The sequence below is a fragment of the Melanerpes formicivorus genome, unplaced genomic scaffold, assembly GCF_026170545.1.
Source record: "Melanerpes formicivorus ecotype bairdi unplaced genomic scaffold, bMelFor1.0.p_v2 SCAF_7, whole genome shotgun sequence".
NCBI classification, from domain to species: Eukaryota; Metazoa; Chordata; class Aves; order Piciformes; family Picidae; genus Melanerpes; species Melanerpes formicivorus.
The window spans coordinates 17,822,835-17,831,294 of NW_027142359.1; the positions used below are offsets into that span (position 1 = coordinate 17,822,835).

Below are 8,460 nucleotides of genomic sequence, written 5' to 3' on the forward strand. Positions count from 1 at the left end.
CAGAGTACACAGCAGTACTGGTGGAAATATCACAGCAAGAGAGATGTATTCACCAAAGAAATGGAGCAACAGACTTAAAAAGAGCACAATTCTCACAGCAGGTCAGCTGAAGTGGCAGCTGTGCATTTCTGGGCTAGTACCAAGTGTCCACTAGCACCTTCTAAGAGCCTTGTGGCTTTAGATTTTATTCCTGTTGACTGAAATTCATAAATCATAAACAGTACTATTGCTTTTCAGAGTGCTGGTTCAGCCCTAGCATAGGACGAACTTTTTTGCCAATATTTATCTGTCTGATATCCAAGGCTCAAACAAGAGGAAAATCTTTGTGTGGTACCCTTCATACTTGCATTCAAATCTTCCCTGTTTTAATAAGCCATGGGCTGTTGCTCTGAAACTGAGGACATTAACCGTTCAGAAAAAGTAAACCCCTGCAGATTATCACCTGGCTTCTTCCCAGGTTCAAACAAGCAGAGAGTGCAAAAGCAGAGAATCTGTATAGTCTGCCTTAACAATAAGCACAGTAGCTAATCACTTTGCCTGTCTTTGTCAAGCATATGAGTATTTTGTTTATGTCACGTGAATACCAGAGGTCTCCAAATGTCACTATATTCACAGAAACTAACTGTGCTGCTATTAAATGATTCTCTTAGCATTCCCCTTTCTCTGTGGCAGTGAAATAATACCTATTTCATGCTTCTAGATTTTTAAAGCAAATGTTTTATTGCTTTCCTAACAGCATTTAACTGCTAGGTATCACTTCTGAGTCCACCACCCAGTAATCCTTACAAAGAAAAGGATCCCAAATCTTGAGAAGTACACTTTGCTAGCAACTGGCCACTGACCAATGGTATTCCTGCTCTTTAGTAAATCACTAGTAGATTTATTGCTACTTAGCCTGGTCATTCCATTTAGCACTGGAAGAATAGTTTGAAAAGAAGACAGGAATAAGTGTTGGCCAGAAGGATGGCAAACCCATCAAAAGCCCTTTGCCAAACCCTGAACGTAGCATAGATGGGACTAAGTGCTTCAATTTACTGGAAACACAGAGGAAGGGAACAGTCAAAAGAGTTGTGCTGTCAGCTCAGAAAAGACAAATGGGATAAGGCATTAAACAGTTAAACAGACCTGAACTGCTACAGTTTATGTAATGACAATAACCTCCCCATCACCATAATCCACCTTTTCACCCTTGTCCACCCCAGCTCCCCATGGTTCAGGAGACTTTTTGAACAGAGTGATTCTAGCATAACATGAAGGAAATACCAGCTCTATCTTTTGATCATTTCTTATTCATCTTCTTTCTCTTGTTGGGTCAAATCTCAGTCTCACTGAACTCCTGATTTAGCCTATTAGTGAGGAAGAGTAAACTCCCATCCTCGTTGCCTTCCTTCACATATCTTCTAGCTCACTTCCCATGTTTCCATTTTTGTAGTCCTTAGAGGATACAGGAGTATGCTGCTTTGATTGCCTTTACCTTATCCTTCCTATAGGTCGTGCAGGTCAGTGGCATATCTGGAATAAAGTAAGACTTATTTCAACCATCAGTCATGCTTCAGCTGGAAGGCACAGTCGTGTTAGCAGGGAGGCTGAAGTGCTGCAAAGCAACCCAGAGGACAGTAGTGTCTTTGATGGCAACTGTGTGCTTCAGCTGCCGCCTGCTAACAGGTATCCATGGGCACCGCTGTTCCCCTGGCTCTGTTTCTCTTTGATCATGCTGTGCTGCTATTGGAGCATTTCAGTAAACAGGCCCCAGAGCAGGGTATACACGCTTCTGTAACCATGCACCACAGGCAAGATCCTCCACAGATTAAAAATCAGAAAACGCCATGGTGTTTTCCTGAGCTGAGGATTTAGCCCTGTATGCTTAATATTTCTCTGCCACTGAGCAGGGCCTCATCAGGCAAGACACTGAGCGGTGTCTGATTAAAACTAGTGTGAACAGAGCACACACAGCACCACAGATTCATCAGAAACAGCTCTTTACAAAGAACTACCTAGATTCTACAAAATGAGCCACATATGGCACTTCAAACTGGACACCTTTGTAGAACTTCAACCACTACTGGGGTCACAAGCCGTGGATTTGACCACATTCACCACTTGTTCAAAAAGGCAAGAACTCTGCTGAGAGCGATGCAAACAACGTTTGCTTTACGACAACGCATAAAGACTCTGTCTGAAGTCTTCTGAAAAAGTCTTCCTTTTAGTGGCATGAGAACAGTGCACACTACATGCTTTAAATGGGATCCGAGTCACTTTTTTTCATTGCTACTAGAGCAGGTACTGCTAGAGATAAAAGCGACTGTCTCGGAAGAGCAGGTATGACATCTGGTACATAGCACCAAAAATAAATCTTTAACTTCCTCTCATACCTGCCAAACCTGCTCCAAGGAAATAAACCTGGGAAACATTACAAATACACACTTCTCTCAGATTTCAAAGGAAGAACTGACCTATTTTTTCTTTGCCGGTTTTAAACGTTTCCTATGACAAAATCAGTTTGTTAAAACAATGGGCTCTGCTTGGAATAACCCAAATCATAGGAGAAAATTGCATGCATATAAAAAAGGCAAGTAGCCTGATGTTTGCCTCGGAGATAATTCAAGCTAATACTGCTATTTATAGTGCAGCAGCACCTCAGGGACCCAGTCATCCTCAGCACACCTACCTGGTAAGGACTATACAAACATGAAATTGGATAGTCTTTCCCGGTAGTATACTCATACTTGTGATTTATGGAAACTTATTGTGTAATGCCATATAATTTAGGAGCAGTCCTTTGTTTAATTATTTTCTCTGGTCATATTTGTGTACTCAGCATTTTCCATATCCTTTCAATAGCTGACTTGGCTTGCAAGAAGACAAGAGATTTGTCTATTGGCAAAGATGACCTACTTAAATCAGGAACAACTGAAGCCCAGGTTCCTATTTACAAGCTTGACTAAGAACCACACACACACAAATCAAACTGAAGTAGTCATGGAATACTTCTTAGTGCTACAGTTCTGATCATATGGGAGAGTCTATGGTGGGGGCAGGGGATGGTCAGAAAAGGAAGTGCATGTGATTCATTATTAGCAATGTAAATAGGACACATTTGGAGGTTGCCACCATCCTGATCGCTCATCTGCTTTTATTAGCCCCCATTCTTTATTCTTATTGTCTTTGGTTTTCTGTGCTTGTTGTTAGTTATGTTATAGGAATCTGTTTAGCATATTCTATATGAAAATGCAAATGGAGATGAAAAACAGTAAAATAAATACATGCAGCTTCCCTGTCATGTATATCTTTGATAGAAGCACATCAAATACAAAAGAATAGTTTCACTTCAAAAGTCTGCTTGTTCATTACGTGTGTTACTTTTTTACCAGCAGATGGCAGTTTACCATTATTTTAAATAGGTCCTTTTGTTGGTGTCAGATGTTTTGAAGTTCTGAGAGGTTGGTAAAAACCTTTGAGCCCATTTCAAAGTTACTTTTTAATTCCATTTCCTTCTGCATCACCCCCTCTAGAAAATGCAATTAAGCCTGAGCTATTTGTTTCAGTTTATACTCCTGCTGCTGATAGAGGCTAAACATTATCTTACACAGAGTTACTTGACAGCAACTTCATGCAGCACCCACGGCTATTACCCAGCTTCCAACACTCACTGCTGCCACCCGCCCCCTGAGGCACACTTTACATTCCCTAATGCCAAATCTGTGCTTGGGGAGTTGTACACAACATTATTAACAGGACCAACATGAAGGATAAGACTGTTCAAAGAGTCCTGTGGTTTATTTACTTCTGTGTTGCTTGGACACTCTTTCAGGTAACAGATTTTAAACTACCATCCAATCAACACTGCACTGCCTCCTGCACTGCATCTGAGGACCAAGGCTGCAGAGAGTCTGTGCCAGGAGATGCAGCCTGTAGCAGAAATCCTGCTGCTACTCAAGGCTACCCTTTAACCCAGGCAGAGGCGGAACTATTGAGACCATTGTCCCTGGACTAACAGAGGGCTGCAAATGAGAGCTTTTCTACTGAAAAACTCCAGCAGGGAGCACAAGCAAAACAAAGGCCTGGGTCTGTCAGTCATACGCTGCTTTAATACCTAAATGCCGGGTTATTCTGCACATCACCTGACGTGCAGCCCTCACAGGCACAGCAGTGCCATCCCCATCCCAAGGCACCAGGGAGAGACTCATGCACCAAGACCCTCACACCCCACTGACCGTGGTGACATGGCTCTAGTCTGTTTGAGCCCATCCTCCTTTACTGTCCCAACAATTGTGTCACTAGTGGCATTCAGGCTAGTCTGATGAGGCAATGCCATAGGACACTGCGAGGTTTGTTACCTCATTAAACTCTGACACCACTACGGCACACAACACTCCTTTTGGCAGCACCAGCCATCAAGATTTCTGCTGAACTGAAGTAATCACTTGAACCCCCACTTCTTGCAGGAGCAGCACCATAAACAGAAACAAAGAGAACTCCTCTCACCTTATACCACAGGCTTGCCAGCTCAGCTTTTCATAAGGGGATGGTATGTCAGGCACACATTTCTGCTAACTCAGCAGCCCCTGCACACAACAGTGGGTTGAAACATGCTATACAGGGAACAGGTGGGAGGAAAGGGCTTTCCTCACCTGCCCACCTCACAGGCTGGGGACAGACTGGTCTTGTGGCTGGGCTGGGGCTTGGTCCATTTGGATTTTTGTTTCGTGTGCATGGCAAACTGGCCTTTCCCTAGGGCTGCACAGGTCCTTTCAAGTCCTGCAACTTTTGAATTTGTGTTCCTTATATTCTCACAGTGAAGCAGCAAATGAGATGCAAAGATCATTTTGCATCTGTTAAAGAACTAAACGCTGTAAGTTCCCAATGAAAGAGTGATGATACACAGCACTATCCTATCTTGGGAATGCAGCATTTTCTTTTACAAGCAGTCCCACATAGCCTCTTTTTAATGATCTGCAGAGAGACTGAGAAATTCACCAGTGGTATTAAATTAGATGCTGAAAACAACAGAGAGCAGATGCACTGTACAAATGGGCAAAGAGAGATGAAAAACATGGGAAGGAGAAAGAAAATGTGGCAACGTTTGGGAAACACGGGAGAGTATTACAGTATGGGGAACAATAAAACACAGGTATACATGGTATCAGGCACAGGTTGACCACAGCAGATCAAAAATGTGCCAAGAGGTACAGTTCAGCAGTAGAGGAAGGGAGACTAACAGGTCTTTTCTCTCTAATGCCTAAGATTCCTGAAGATGGAGGTTCCTGGGAACCCATCATGGTGAAGTTCTCATGAGGAGACCTGTGATATAAAATAAGACTGATAACTGGAACAAATAGCAAATTCAAGTATTTATGAGTCACAGAATGACTTTTTAGCCTTTGATAGTTTCTAAACAATGAGAGTCAGAAAACACATGCTGATCAACCTCTCCTCCTCACATTGGCAATTGCGTAATTAAAGCAGACGTCCATGTGAACCTGACACCATCCTATCAACTTTTGTTTCCAAGAAGTACTTTAAATAACATTCAAAGTAGGTTTAACACCAGTTATTACTCTGATTATTGCATTCCTAAGTTAATGGATTTCAAAATTGTATTTTCTAGTTGAAGATTAAAGAGCTACTTCTAGGCTTCTTACCTTCTTTAATAAAGACAGACTCAATCTAGTCTTCAAAGTCGAACATTAATATAGAGGAGATTTGCTGTCAACTTAGTACAAGGAATACCAAATGATTACTGCTCACACTTGCTTTCTCATCCAAACCTCACCTACTCATGTTGAGAAGCAAACTGGATTTCTTACACACACATACCACTTTCATCTTGCAGATACTCAGGGATGCCTTCCACTGCTGGACCCCAGCTTTTCCTCTCTGCTTCAGAATGAAAGCAGGTTTGTGCCTCAGGGCAGAAAAAGGGCAGCTTCTCACACCTGTGATGCACAGGTACCCCACATACCTCCTGGGCAGCCTGCTCCCCCTCCAGGGGGGTTACCGCAAACTGGGGAGAATGCTGCTGGCTCACCACACGGCCAATGTGCAAACAGCATCTACCCATATTTCATGCTGTGGTATATATTTGGCAATGGAAAGCACAACACATTCCTCCAAAGAGCAAGACAAGCAGCAAATCGTGCTTTGCAACTGTCACATCACACACATCAATCAGAGGAAGTCCATTCAGCTACTCCTACATTTCTCAGATGCACATTATCACCTTCATGTTGCAAGCAGAGTCCCAGAACTTCCCTATGACTACAGCACACATTCCCAGAAAGGTAAAGAAGGAAGAGACAAGACAATCTCTTGACAAGGTGCAGAGCTGAGCCATCTCAATCTCACCTTGCAAAGCCATGAACATGTGAGCTCTTGGCCCTGTTGCTGGAGAAAACCAGGAAAAGTCCTGATGAGAATCTGAAGTGAAATTATGCCCTGTAGATTTCATCTGAGGCGCACTGCCTAGATCAGGTCTAATTGCCACACAACACAGGATGGAGAATCTCTGAATTGTCCTGGAATCTGTCTTGAAGACTGAACACTCTTACCTGCTTCAGAGTGTAGTTCACTGAGTTCTATTAAATCAGTAGCAGGACTCAGCCTCGTTTAGCACTGTATGACTGTGCATTGCATTGGGAGGGTGAGTTGCAATCTGAGCCTAAAAGCTTGGGTGTGGATTTCCACCCTCTGCTTTCCCTGGCTTTATGCCAAAAGCAGAGCAGCAACCAGGTGACTTACTTGTTGTCAGTACCTTCTACTTTTCTAAGTTTTCTATTAGGGCACAGAAGCAATGATGCTTAAGAACTACATCATCTCACTTTGCATTAGATTTCCCACCTTGCTTTGTGACTCACAATGCCAAAATTCTTTTGTCATTTGAGCAATATGGAAAGCAGGGGATGAAGGCTCAAAACCTGAAGTTTTGCCTTGAATATGCAGCAAATGGCTAATTAGAAATTAGTATTCATGCGCTGTGTTCCTCTAGTACAATTTGTTCTGCCCCAAAGTATCACTAGAGGGTCACTCAGAAGCCAAGAAGGGTTGAGGTGAAGTCTTTCATTAGAGAAACACAGCAGAATACCATGTGGAGAGCAGGAGCAGGCTGAAGGCTGACCGTGCATGGCTCTACAGAGATGCCGGCCTGCAGGACAGGGACAGACGAGCCCACGGACAGGAGAGCTTCAAGACATTAAATACCTGGTGGCTGAGAGCTGGTGCAGCTGCAGCAACCAAGAAGCGTTTGTCTTCATCTGCTGAGCAGGGCTGTGGGCTCCTTCCCGGTGGAGGCGGACGTGGGTGAGTCACGTGTAGCCGTGTCCCTGGAGTCCAGCTTCCTGCAGCGTGCTCTGCAGAGGGCAGCAGCTCAGTCAGCACAGGGACTGAAGCCTGTGGAAAAAAACCACTTCTCTCACAAAACGAGTTATCGTGAGGATGTCCCTGAGCAACGTCTCTGCCACTGCTTGTTGTTTTCTAGGTAGAACTAAGTCCTAGAAATTAATGTCTCAACCCTGGCACCATAACGTGGAGCTTCCCAATAACTGGATGCTTAAAAATACAGCACAATGCACTTAACAAAGTTGGGAATAAAACATATGTCAGAAATTCAGGATCTGACTCTGTGTCATGTCCCATCAGAAGCCAGCCTATGATTTAAGATGGGAAGAAACAAGGCTTGAGCATCTACAGAATGGAGAATACCCTCAAATGAGGCAAATAGCTGAAATGATCCATTAGAACCAAATCCTCAGGCTGCCTAGCAGTATGTAAACACACGATGGCCACACTTGGGCAGAACTGCTGGGTTTGCAGCAAGTCTCCTCTAAGAACTTGTGGGTTTAGTCCAGCATGTGAGGAAATCTTGAGCCAAGCCGCACACTGCTACTACTTTGCTGGGCTGTGGACAAATGCAAGACTAATTCTTCAGCCAGGGTTCATCTACTGTGGCAAATATCATTAATCTTAATTCTTAAATACACTCACCAGGTCAGTGGGTCCTGTGAATTATAAGTGGTGTGAGAGCTACTGACAAAAATTGCAGGATATACTGAGTTTCATTTATGGCTTGTATTACTGAAAGTATCCTTACCCAGGAGTGAATTTTGCTCAATGAAACTCAAAGTTTAAGTAAATGCAAATAGCCTACACTGAAAATGTGAAAAATAAACAAAATATCATTTAATTTAATTTGAGCACCCAAGCAAGTCATTTGCAAGTCTGTTTAATGTTTAGGAAGAAAAAAACCTTAGTTCAGTCTCTACAAATGGTTTTAGTTACTTCTGTGACTTTCCATCTCTTGAGGATAATCTACTCCTAATAAGGACAATTGCTTAGATTTATTATCCCACCGAGGTCTTGTTAAAGATCTAAAAAAAAAAAAATTCCTATTTAAATGAAAAGGACAATAGAATATTTAAAGTCAGGGTCGTGTTTAATTAAAAGCTGAACCAGAATCCAAGTCTT

General features: G+C 42.9%; 1 protein-coding gene across 2 annotated transcripts in view; it reads right to left on the reverse strand.

Annotated features, from left to right (window-relative positions):
• The window catches only part of ZNF644 (zinc finger protein 644), an 82,238-nt gene extending 74,930 nt beyond the window's left edge, over positions 1–7,308 (reverse strand). Inside the window, exon 1 of one of the 2 annotated variants that reach the window (XM_068141230.1) lies at positions 7,198–7,308. The gene's annotated coding sequence lies outside the window, so the exon portion shown is untranslated. Of the gene's footprint in view, positions 1–6,548; positions 6,573–7,197 lie in introns of those variants that run through there. The other variant, XM_068141235.1, reaches the window with a different exon arrangement.
• Between the last annotated feature and the right edge of the window lie 1,152 nt (positions 7,309–8,460).